The following is a 13123-nucleotide window of genomic DNA, read 5'->3' on the forward strand; positions in this document are numbered from 1 at the left end:
CCTACTAGCACACAGAGGCTGGGTCTGCATATCCTGCCTAGCCTCTGTTGCTGTACAGTTCCCCCCTGCGCTCTGCTTGCCCCCCATAAATCACACGCCGAGCTAGCGACACACAGTGTGTCACCGCCGCACAGCTGACTGTTTACCTCTTGATGTGTCACTCTCGCCGCTCCCCCGCCTCCTCCATAGCGTCGGTCCCTGCCCACGTCCCTTTCCTCCCTGCTGATTGGAGGGAAGGGACGTGGGCGGGGACCAGCGCTATGGAGAAGGCGGGGGAGAGTGACACATCAAGAGGTAAACAGCCGGCTGCGACATGCTGTGTGTCGCTAGATCGGCGTGTGATTTATGGGGGGCAAGCAAAGTGCAGGGGGGGCCTGTGGGGGGAACTGTATAGCAACAGAGGCTGGGTATTATATGCAAACTAGTGCTGCTCATCCAGATTCCGGATATCCTATTGAGTATTGAGATACTGTAAGTAAATAGATGACGTCCAGGACATCATTGAGCCAGTCAGAGGGCTCCCAGCAGAAGCCCTAGCAACCAACCACAGAGGAAAACCCTGGCTAGCCCCACCTGACCTCATTGAGCCAATCAGAGGGCTCCCAGCCTAAGCCCTGGCACCTAATCACAGAAGGGAACCCTGGCCAGCCCCACCTGACCTCATTGAGCCAATCAGAGGGCTCCCAGCCTAAGCCCTGGCACCCAATCACAGAAAGGAACCCTGGCCAGGCCCCCCTGTATAATAAGGAGGGTTGCCATGATGAGAAATATCATCCTTGCTTGTGAATGCTCACTGAGAGACATGTTCCAGTGCTGCTGGCCTAGCATGTGCTGTATATAGTGATAAACCTAAAGCTGTTCAGTGATTAACCCCTTCACTATCACTACACTATTGCTGTATTGTTAATTAGCTTGATTTCATTGTGTGATAGTCAGAGTGTGTGCTGCAGGGCTGGCCTGCTGCAGCTGCTACTATGTGTCTGTGTGTGTGATGTGCACAGACCAGGCCAGCTGCTGCCTGCTGGCCAGCTATTAGCCTTAGCTAGCTACAGTATGGGTTAGGTTAGGGATTAGGGAATCGGATTACTGTGTTATTGTGTAGTTAGTACTGTAGTACTGCAGTCAGTGCTAGTAGTTGTTAGCGTAGTAGTACTACTGTGTTCGCTTACTACAGAACTGCTGTGCTGCTGAGCAGTGCCAGTGTGACAGTTAGTGTCTTCTCCGCTGCTGTCTGACTGTCACTCAGCACATGGCACTTTGAACGTGGCACTTTTCACGTGCACTTGGCATGTGGCACTTTGCACGTGGCCCTTGGCACTTTGCACATGGCTGCAGGACCGCTGTCTGGAACCTAGTCCTGATGTTAATTGACACCCATTTTTTGGGGGGGCCTCAGGAACCGGCCTGCGGCACGCCTGCGTATACGGTTCCCGACTGCGGGATTGACCAGATTAAGCGGGGAACAGCCTTATTTAAGCTACAAACAAGGCTGGAACCCCTCAAACACTTCCCACTGCCACCACTAGCGTTGCTAGACACGTCCCCTCAGCTGTCGAGGGCTAAACACGCAATCTGCGTTTTCGTATTTGGGTCAGCTTTGCGCTTAGGCCGAATACGAGAACGCCACGCACCCACACACACAGTACAGTTGTACAGTAACACAGCACAATCAGACACTGACTTGTAATGCAAGTTACACTGTCGTGCAGCAAAACCACTAACAGTCGTTCCGAACAATACTGTTAGCTACTCACACTGGCGTTTCGTACGTTGGGTCAGCTGCGCGCTTTAGGCCAACGTATGACAAACGCCCCCACACACAATGCAATTACAATTTCATATGGTAGTGTTGCTCAAGCATACAATTAGGCACGGACTTATACAAAGCTACACTGCAGTCTCCTCTAGGCGATGAGTGTTAGTTTAGTACGGCAGAAGTCAAGCTTATTAAATAATAATTTAATATTCCAGAAAAACATGGAACAATGCAGAACAGAATATATACAAAAGATTACAAAAAACAAAAGTAAAAAAGTTACAAAATTAAGAGTTACAAAGATACACACAAGCGATTTTGCTTACCAAAATAAACGGGGGATCCAGATAGAAGAATCTTGGACTTTTGTGGACGGACACAATTCTGGTTAGACCAGGAGTCCCCTAGCTTGGGCCAGGAGACCAGCTGCCGCTACCGTCAGAAGGGGACTGATTTGAGGTAGCTGTCCCCTGGTTTTTATAATGAAATATTCGCCTCGAGGCTGTAAGCCTGTGTGGATGGGGGGGGAGCTAGATTTAATTACATCCTCAGTCATAATTGGATTTCCAGAGGCCTAGTCCATACATAACGCGCGTGATATCCTTTCCTGTGATATGCCACTTGAAACCTTTCCTGTCTCAGTCTTCAGATCATCAAAAAGGTCTTTTCCCCACTCCAGGTGACAATTGATTAAGGCTTTCACATTGCAGCAGAATGTCCTGTGTGAAGTCCTGGCTCAGGCTGGTGTGAGCTGCTTCAAGGCATACGGCAGCCAGTCCAGGGGACAATTGCTTCCAAGCACCATACACCTCTGCTACAGTATTCAGACAACAGGGTCAGACCACCTGTATAGGCTTCAAAGCAACTGTCTGATGTAAATTCTAGAGTCTTTTGTTAGCCTTTGAAGTTCCCTGACTGTCCTGATTTGTATAATGGGACAATGGGGCTTCTAATTAGCTCCCTGCTCCCAGAGGAACTGAAGGTAATTGTATTTCACACTGTCATACAGACAAGTACAGCTTCCCCAAAGCCAGATGACCACCCATACATACGCATCTGAAGTACATAGCAGACAGGAAAATGAAAATATTATCCTTACATCATAAGCACCCCAGTATATTCCTGACGGGGGGGGGGGGGGAATTTAAGTCCTCACATCATCAATTAGTGTTTCCCTTTAACAAATAATGATGCTACATACCTCATTTACCCTAAAAAATGTTTTTAAAGCAATTTAAAGGCCACTTTCATTTTCTCTATCCAGATATCCGAATTTGCCCGGATACCCTAGATATCCGTTACGGATTGGAAAATTTTGAACTCGGATATCCGACCCGGATCGGATATCTGGGTACCCGGATCCAGATCCAATCCGGATTTTGAAAAGGGGTATCCGAGCAGCACTGATGCAGACCCAGCCTCTGTGTGCTAATAGCATTCTTAGAACCCACTTCAGGTTCTCTTTAAAGCCTGGGACTCACCAACAGTGGTTTTCTCAGTGCTTGTGATTTGAAAAGCTCTTGCCAATGTAATGCTATTAGTGTTTTGTTTTATTTTTTTTTAAAAAACATCACATCCTTCAAGTGTGATCACACACATAGCATTACATTAGCAAGAGCTTTTCAAATCACTGGCACTTAGAAAATTGCTGCTAGTGGTTCCAGACCCAATTCTCTTTTATCACAAGCCCCCATATATTATTATTACTATTTTATCATTTTCCACTGAATGTATCTACAGTACTTCACTGCCTTATGTTACAGTAGATGTCACCCTAACCCCTATGACCTCACTTCATCAAGCACACTACTTAAGGGTGATATTTGACCCTTTTCTTTTATTTATTCCATACTATCTCCTGTCATCTCTAATTCAAAAACTTATCTCACATTCAACCCCCTCAATCAAGACACTACTAAAATTCTAGTGTGTGCCATAATAATATCTTGCCTCAAATGCTGTGATCTCCTTCACTGTGACTTTCCAACTAATACACCAATCTACGCTGAACTCTGTTGCTTGATTCTAGGGAAGGGTGAACTGTCTGAACTGTTCTACATTAAACATGTTAAAACCTAAGCATAAGCCTGAAAGTTACCCAGTTACATCGACTGGGAAAATGATCCTATACAAGGATATAGATTAGTGGCTAGGAAACACGGGTCATTGACCCAAATATTATATATATATATATATGGGCGCTTTGGCTTAGTTGGTTAAAGCGCCTGTCTAGTAAACAGGAGGTCCTGAGTTCAACTCTCAGCAGTGCCTTTGCTCATCTTATACAGTGGCTGAATAGAGTACTCGTTAAGGGCTCTGCCTTTGACATGGGAGACCAGGGTTCGAATCCTGGCTAGGGTCAGTACCTACTACCTATTCAGTAAGGAGTTCAAGGCAAGACTCCCTAACACTGCAGGGTGGCCTCCTGAGCGCGTCCCAGTGGCTGCAGCTCTTGAGCGCTTTGAGTCCGACAGGAGAAAAGCGCTATATAAATGTTCGGATTATTATATATATTATATTATTATTATTATTATTATTATTATTATTATTATTATTATTATTATAATACTTCCAAAACAAGAAACAGTAGTTCCTCTAGCCAATACACTAATGTAAATCACGATTCCTACACTCCAGTAATACCTTGAAAAAAATCCTTTATTGACCAACAATGACACTAGATAACCAATTAAAACCAAACCTGCTTCCCCAAGCACATGGATCCCATAATAAATTAGATAAATATAATAAGCCCCAAGTCACGTACTCTTAACAGCAGTGCAGTGTTCCAAAAAGTGTTTGTGTGTCTCATCCACAATATTAAAACAATTTTAATGAAATGATGAGACATCGGATCACTGACATTGCTGTTCAAAACAATTTTTATAATTATACTAAATGTATAGCAACCTATGCATAAATACACATACTGGTATGGAAATATATTGTGCAATCTGCAAAACCAAAAGTACTAGTGCTTAGCAGCAAAGTATGAAGGGCCTCAGATATGAGACCATAAGGTGCATAATGATCACAGGTGCATAATATCATAACAATTCAAAAATGATAAACAAAAACACCCGTACATAAAAAACATCACCAAGAAAAAAAAAACATGAAACAAGAAAAAGGAGAAACAAGTGAGGATCAAATGCTTGGAAGAACAAAGAGAAACCGAGAGCCCAATATGGTGTAATATTGTTAAGTTGGTTGTGGTTTAAAGAGACTCTGTAACAAATTTTTCAGCCTTAGTTCTTCTATCCTATAAGTTCCTATGCCTGTTCTAATGTGCTCTGGCTTACTGCAGCCTTTACTAATTGCACTGTCTCTGTAATAAATCTTATCTCCTTTCCTCTGTGGTGACTGTCGGGCTAAGGCTTGAATGTGTGGAATGTGCAGGGCTGCTTGTGATTGGATAGAAGCGATACACACCCTCTGCAGGCCCCCTGCACACTCTGTATGACTCACATACTCTGTTTATGTGAGCCTATCACAAGCTGGTTAGTTTGTTTGTAAATACTGCCTAAAACTGTTAATTACAAGCCAGGATTGCAGCAGAGAGTGACAGAAACAGCACAGAGGGGCACAGGAGAAAATAAGGAATAGAATGGTATGCTTTTTAGTGTAAGAATATTAGAGTACAGATTCTCTTTAAAGCAAAAAATCTTAGATATACTCACAAACATGGGTTACCCATAGGCAACCACTTCAAGTGCAGGTGGGGAGTATTAGAAAGAACCTGACCCCAATCAGGTTTTTAAGATGTCGCTCTCTGTAGATAGGAAACTGGGTAGCACCCCTTCACCGAGGGTGGAATCAAGATTTCAGCAAAGCTTGGTGTACAAAGGCGCCAGAATAGAATAAAAACGTTTAAAAACCGGTTAAAAAGAGGGGGATGTTCAGGTGGACTTACCTCCCTCAAAAATATAAAACTCAATTGAGTCACAATATATCAATACAAAAAATTTGTGACTCAATTGAGTTTTATATTTTTGAGGCAGGTAAGTCCACCTGAACATCCCCCTCTTTTAGACAGTTTTTAAACATTTTTATTCTACTCTGGCGCCTCTGTACACCAAGCTTTGCTGAAGTGAGGATCAAAGAATGATCACGTTTAGAATCCACACCAGGGAGACAAGTAATGTAAAAAGATGAAAGAAAAGCAAAGGATTCATAGATAAGAGACCGGCATGGGGTTTACCAATCAATGCAGTAAGGCAGGGCCTGGGGGGTCAGGAGATCCTACCGGTTACGCTGAAGCTACCTCAGGGATCCCTCTTGACACTTGTGCTTGATATCTGTTCTACGGCCTTGTGGAGTCACAGCACAATGTTCTACTGAACATGGTGCTCCAGGAAATGCCTCTATTTCTTTCCAAGAGAAATTCTCCTTAACCCCTTGCCGACCGCACGCTTATACCGTGCGTCGGCAAAGTGGCAGCTGCAGGACCAGCGACGCAGTTCTGCGTCGCCAGCTGCAGGCTGATTAATCAGGAAGCAGCCGCTCGCGCGAGCGGCTGCTTCCTGTCAAATCACGGTGGGGGGCTCCGTGAATAGCCTGCGGGCCGCCGATGGCGGCTCGCAGGCTAAATGTAAACACAAGCGGAAAAAATCCACTTTGTTTACATTTGTACGGCGCTGCTGCGCAGCAGCGCCGTAAGGCAGATCGGCGATCCCCGGCCAATCAGCGGCCGGGGATCGCCGCCATGTGACAGGGGACGTCCTGTCACTGGCTGCACAGGACGGATAGCGTCCTGTGCAGCCTCGATCTCCGGGGGGGCAGCAGGTAGGAGAGGGAGGGGGGAATTTCGCCGCGGAGGGGGGCTTTGAGGTGCCCCCCCCCCCGCCAGCCACACGCAGGCAGAAGAGATCAGACCCCCCCTGCACATCATCCCCATAGTGGGGAAAAAAGGGGGGCAATCTGATCTCTCTGCCTGCACTCTGATCTGTGCTGGGGGCTGTAGAGCCACCCAGCACAGATCACTAAAAACAGCCCTGGTCCTTAAGGGGGGGTAAAGGGTGGGTCATCAAGTGGTTAAAGAGGAACTGTCGCGAAAATCTTAAAATTTTAAACACATACAAATAAGAAGTAGGTGCTCATCTGAGCTAGGATATCCAAGGTACTCAGATATCCTAGCTCTTTTTTCACTATTTGAGCTCGAATACCGAGCTTGAATAGTATTAGCTATCCGGGCTGTGCTATCCGAGCGCACTCGGATAGCAATCAGCTATCCGGAGATATCCTAGCTATCCGAGCTCGGATAGAGTCACCAACTCGGATAGCGTCACGACAGACGTCACCTCGAGTCCTCACAAGCGAATCAGAGGGCTCCCAGCCCTCTGACTGCAGCCAATCACAGAGGGGGAGCCTGGCCAAGCCGCCCTCTATAAATACCGGACGCCATCTTGCCTCACTCGTCCTGCTTGCGACTTACTGACTGATAGTATTGAGAGACTGCTCCAGTGCTTTTTGTCTGTGTGCAAGTGCATTTCTATTGTTCTAAACCAAGCGTTTTTACACTCCAACACTTGATATTCAACTGTATTGCTTTGTATTGTAGATAGATTGTATTTTAGGCAGTTTAGTTTGTGTGATTACTAGGGACTAGGGAGGGAGACAGTCTGTCACTGGTGGGGCTGCAGCCAGCAGCTAGGCCCTGTGCCTAGGCAAGGCAGCCTGCCCTGCTCTGTGCTCTAGTCTCTAGTTACTGTGCTCTCACCTGTCCTACTCTACTCCTGTACTACTACTTCTGTGTTAGATAGATTATTGTACTATTTTGTAGTTAGCAAGGCCCAGCTTTACTGCTATACCTGTCCTGTATCTGCTCTCTGTAATCTAGTCACACCTGTTCTATTATTTAGCTAGATTCTTCTATTGTTTAGTTAGTAGTACTGTAGTGTACTGTACTCTAGTCTGTGTATAGGGACCGTCCGTCACCGCGTTACCTAGGGTCTTTGTGTGCGCAGTGCACATCTGCGCTGTCCGCACCCTCTCGTTAGTGCTACACCCGTCCTATTGTTTATATATTACTTCTATTGTGTATTCGCTGAATTGTACTGTAGTCTGTGTATAGGGACACCGTCAGTCAGCGTCAGCTAGGGTCTTTGTGTGCGCAGTGCACATCTGCGCTGTCCGCACCCTCTCGTTAGTGCTACACCCATCCTATTGTTTATATATTACTTCTATTGTGTATTTGATGAATTTTACTGTAGTCTGTGTATAGGGACACAGTCAGTCAGCGTCAGCTAGGGTCTTTATGTGTGCAGTGCGCACTCTCTCGTTAGCGCTACACCGATCTCTGCTGTAGAGTACACCTGTCCGTCACCTCACACACCCACCACCACTAGTCCCACCCCATTAAAGTACCCCACTTGTCCCACCCGCCTTTACATACATACGGTTTTTTTTTCATTTGTATAATATTAAAAATATACGATGTCTGGCAGCCGCAGTTTGGGCAGGGGCAGCAAGGGCATCGCCAAGAGAGGAGGTTGTGGGCGTGGCAGCCGGGCCACCACCACCATGCGCAGTTCTGCGTCTGCACCAGTGGCTATTCCGCCATTAGCCACTGGCCGTGGACGCCTTGGCCGCCCAACAGCTGGGAGTCACGCTGCAGAGACCCAGCAGCAGCGTGTGGCCCAGATGTTCCTCCCACTGCCAGGTCGTAGCCGTCCTATTGAGGAGAAGGATGCAGACGCTGTGGTGGAACTGATGGTGGATGAGCAGGCCACCATTAGCTCTGGAACCGAGTCCTCCACCTCCGCCACCACTCCTGTTCGCAAGAGCAGCAGCAGCCGACCAGCACTGCCTGGGGAGCAGGAGGAGGAGTGCAGTTCTCCAGCCCCAGCGGGCGACACCAGCACCCTGTCACTCAGCACCTTCTTATCCCCAAGCGCAGTGGGGTTATGGAATGCTGTTGCGGCAGAATTGGCGGAGGAAGGAATGCTCATGGGCACTTTGGGGGATGATGCTTTGGACAGTCAGACAGTGGTGACTTTCCATCCGCCCATGCATGCAGAAGGGGAATTTGTGGGATCCCAGCAGGACATGTTTGCGGAGGGGGAGGATGATGATGACAGGGTGAAGGACAGAGACTGGGTGCCAGGTCCTGGGAGTGGGGATGTCATCAGCTCTGAGGAGGAGGAGGAGGATGCGTCTGTGGGCCTTGCTAGAAGGATCAGCATCGCAGGCATGGGCAGGATCACAAGTGGGCGTGGTATGCAGGCCACACAGTGTGCTGATCCGGAGACGAGTTCTGCCAGTGCCGCCACCAGCCGCACCAAGAACCCCCCCCAACCACCACAGGGAGACCAGCGGCAGCAGCACCTTCCAGCCGAAGGGGCAACTTCACCTCCCCAATATGGAATTTTTTCACCCTGCCATATGTGGAGTGCAAGTATGCCACCTGCAACCAGTGCCGCAAGCAGCTCAGCAGAGGGAAGGAGCCCTCTGCGTTTGGCACCACCTCTCTGGTCAACCATCTTGCAGGGAAACACTTTCACGAGCATGAGGAGTTTGTGAAGTTGAAGGAAGCTGGCAGTGGCAGTGGCAGACCCCCCACCACTGCGAAGCCGTCGGCAGCAGCCACCCGCCCTCCTCCACCTCCTCCAGCAGCACCAGCAGGAGTGCGTCAGCAACGCACTGCTCCTCCTCCCTCTGCAACTCCTGTCGCCGACACTGAGGCCTGTACTGGCAGGCAGTCCTCAGCGGCCTCCTCTGCTCCCTCCACTGATTCCCGTGCCAGCAAAAGGCGTCGCCAGACCCTGCTCAGTGACACCTTCCAGGGGGTGGTCAGGGTTCTGCCTCCCAGCAGCCGTCGCGTGCGTCAGCTGAACGGCTTTCTGGCACGGGCCATGTGCTCCCAACTCCTGCCTTATTCCCTTGTGCAGGAGGGGAGCGACATGCGTGCGCTCCTGATGTGTGCAGCCCCCGATTGGCCAATCCCCAGCCGACATTTTTTCTCACGCACGGCCATCCCTGCACTTCACCGCTCTGTGATGGCCAATGTCGGGAGAGGGCTGGAGCACGCGGTGGGTCAACGAGTCCACGTCACCATGGACTCGGGGAGCAGCTGGTTTGGGACAGGCCACTATCTGTCCTTCACGATGCATTGGGTCAGCTTGGTGGAAGGGGGGTGAGGATGGGGGAGCAGCAACGGGCACTGTCAGAGCAGCAGCAGCACCAACAACGCAGTGGGTGGTGCCACCATGCAGGGTCAGCGGAATTGCAGCAGGTTCCTCTGATCCGCTTCCATCCTCTGGCACACCAGCCCAAACCCCCCGCCTCAGCAGCAGCGTGAAGCCCCGCCACTGCCAAGCACTGCTGGAATTGGTCAGCCTGGGGAAGACCAAACTGACGGCGAACCATGTCCTGGCCAAACTCCGAGAGCAGGAGAGGAATAGGCTGACCCCCAGAGGCCTCAGAGTTGGAGAGGTGGTGTCCGACAATGGGGCAAACCTGGTTGCTGCAATCAGCAGGGGAGACCTGACCCACATCCCCTGCATGGCGCCCGTCCTGAACCTGGTAGTCCAAAAGTTCATGCGGACCTACCAGGGGATGGACCGACTCCTTGAGGCAGCAAGGAAGGTCGTGCGTCATTTCTGGCTCTCGCCTGCAGCCGTAGCGAGCCTGGAAGAGGTGCAGAAGGAGCTGCACCTGCCACAGCACCGGCTCATGATCGATGTTCCAACTCGCTGGAACTCCACCCTGGCGATGTTGGAGCGTCTGGTTGAACAGAGGCAGGCTGTCAGCCAGTACCTTGCACGTGCAACAGTTGCCTCCATCACTGCAACTGGGCGTGCTGCCACCAACCTCCCGTCCATCATCTCCACAGAGGACTGGGGGCACATGCAGCAGGTGTGCTCAGTCCTGGCACCCTTCCTGCAGGCCACCAACATGGTCAGCAGGGACCATGCAATGGTGTGTGAGTGGGTCCCCTTGGTGTGTGTGCTGGACAGGGCCCTGTATGCACTGCTGGAAGAGGGAGCGGCAGCCTAGGACCAGCAGGAGCTGAAGGCAGCTTCACGGGCCACCTCTGAGGAGGAGGGCTTGGAGTTGGTGTAGGTCCCTGACCTTGCTGCTGATGAGGGGGAGCAGCAGAGCGCAGCTGGACTGGTGCGGGGGTGGAGAGAGGATAAGGTGGAGGAGGCAGAGGAGGACAGCACTGTCGGCTCTGGGGCTGCCGATGATGTGCCAACAGACGTGGCCAGACTCTTCCCAATGGCAGCGCACATGCTGAGGTGCCTGCGCAAGGACCCAAGGGTGATCCAGATGAAGCAGAGGGAGGACATCTGGATCTGCATGATGCTGGACCCACGTTTGAAGGGGAAGCTCAGCCAGTTCCTGCCTGCAGGAGGAGACCGTGCGCAACAAATGAGGGATTTGCAGCTGTCCCTTGTTGAGTGCTTGGAGGAAGCCTTCCAGACATCCACCCCCACTGTCCAGCCAGCACAGAGGCAGCAGCAGCTGCCTGCATCCACCAGCAGCAAGTGCGCGCGCATCACAGACCTGCTGCCTCTGACCCAAGAGCTCTACATGAGTTTAGAGCTGCCAAGGACTAGAGAGGAGGAGCCTGCAGCAGCATCCTTCTCCAGTCACAGGCAGCGCATGACCCGCATGGTGGCTGACTACATGGGGTCCTTCAGCGGGCTTGACAGCGTGGCCCCTGTTGATCCCATGGAGTATTGGGTCAAGCACCTGCCGATCTGGAGCGAGCTTGCGCAGTACGCCCTGGAAGTGCTCTCCTGCCCCCCTTCCAGCGTACTGTCAGAGCGTTGCTTCAGTGCAGCCGGTGGAGTCGTCACTGAGAAGCGATCTCATCTGTCTCACAAGTCTGTGGACAGACTGACATTTCTCAAAATGAACCAGGCTTGGGTGGAAGGCGAATTCCTGGCCCCTGTTGTCGGCGAGAAGGGGACATGAAGTGGCGCACACACATTACACCTGCTGCTGCTGCTGTATTTCTTCCTGCTGTCTGTGTCTCCACTGCCAGGGAACTCATTACAAGGTGCTGCTGCCCATGCGCCACCAGCTATTACGCTCAAAAATAGCTGCCTGCCCTGCATTATTTATTTTGAAAAAAAAAAATGAAATTATTTTAGAGGTGTCCGGGTTGAAAACTATACTGTCCCAATTGTGTATTGGACACAAAGTGGGCTTCACGACCGCTGTCTGGAACCTCATGGTGTTTATTTACGGCCCTGTACCCACCGCTAGGACCCAGGGCCTATTATGTCTCGCTGCCTGCCCTCCTGCCTGCTGCCTGCTGACAGTCTGCCACCACACACTCATCCTCCTCACGCTGCCTGCTGTTGTATTTCCTCCTGCTGTCTGTGTGTTTTCACTGCCAGGGAACACATTACAAGGTGCTGCTGCCCATGCGCCACCAGCTATTACGCTCAACAATAGCTGCATTATTTAAAAAATAAATAAATAAATAAATTATTTTAGAGGTGTCCGGGTTGAAAACTGTGCTGTCCCAATTGTGTATTGGACACAATGTGGGCTTCACGACCGCTGTCTGGAACCTCATGGTGTTTATTTACGGCCCTGGACCCACCGCTAGGACCCAGGGCCTATTATGTCTCGCTGCCTGCCCTCCTGCCTGCTTCCTGCTGCCAGTCTGCCACACACACTCATCCTCCTCACGCTGCCTGCTATTGTATTTCCTCCTGCTGTCTGTGTGTTTCCACTGCCAGGGAACACATTACAAGGTGCTGCTGCCCATGCGCCACCAGCTATTACGCTCAACAATAGCTGCATTATTTAAAAAAAAAAAAAAACATTCTTTTAGAGGTGTCCGGGTTGAAAACTGTGCTGTCCCAATTGTGTATTGGACACAATGTGGGCTTCACGACCACTGTCTGGAACCTCATGGTGTTTATTTACGGCCCTGGACCCACCGCTAGGACCCAGGGCCTATTATGTCTCGCTGCCTGCCCTCCTGCCTGCTGCCAGTCTGCCACACTCTCAACCTCCTCACGCTGCCTGCTGTTGTATTTCCTCCTGCTGTCTGTGTCTCCACTGCCAGGGAACACATTACAAGGTGCTGCTGCCCATGCGCCACCAGCTATTACGCTCAACAATAGCTGCATTAATTTGAAAAAAAAAAAATTGTAATTAATTTAGAGGTGTCCGGGTTGAAAACTGTGCTGTCACAATTGTGTATTGGACACAATGTGGGCTTCACGACCGCTGTCTGAAACCTCATGCTGTGTATTTACGGCCCTGGAACCACCGCTAGGAACCAGGGCCTATTATGTCTCGCTGCCTGCCCTCCTGCCTGCTGCCAGTCTGCCACACAATCAACCTCCTCACGCTGCCTGCTGTTGTATTTCCTCCTGCTGTCTGTGTCTCCACTGCCAGGGA

General features: G+C 50.2%; 1 protein-coding gene and 1 non-coding gene across 2 annotated transcripts in view; one reads left to right on the forward strand and one right to left on the reverse strand.

The window, feature by feature from the left end:
* LOC137552945 (G-protein coupled receptor 54-like) overlaps positions 1 to 13123 on the reverse strand; it is a 141137-nt gene that overhangs the window by 80914 nt on the left and 47100 nt on the right. The window lies entirely within an intron of this gene.
* Positions 3954 to 4027, forward strand: TRNAT-AGU (transfer RNA threonine (anticodon AGU)). Its single transcript has one exon. It is a non-coding gene; the product is annotated as a tRNA-Thr (tRNA).

The sequence above is a fragment of the Hyperolius riggenbachi genome, chromosome 1, assembly GCF_040937935.1.
Source record: "Hyperolius riggenbachi isolate aHypRig1 chromosome 1, aHypRig1.pri, whole genome shotgun sequence".
NCBI classification, from domain to species: domain Eukaryota; kingdom Metazoa; phylum Chordata; class Amphibia; order Anura; family Hyperoliidae; genus Hyperolius; species Hyperolius riggenbachi.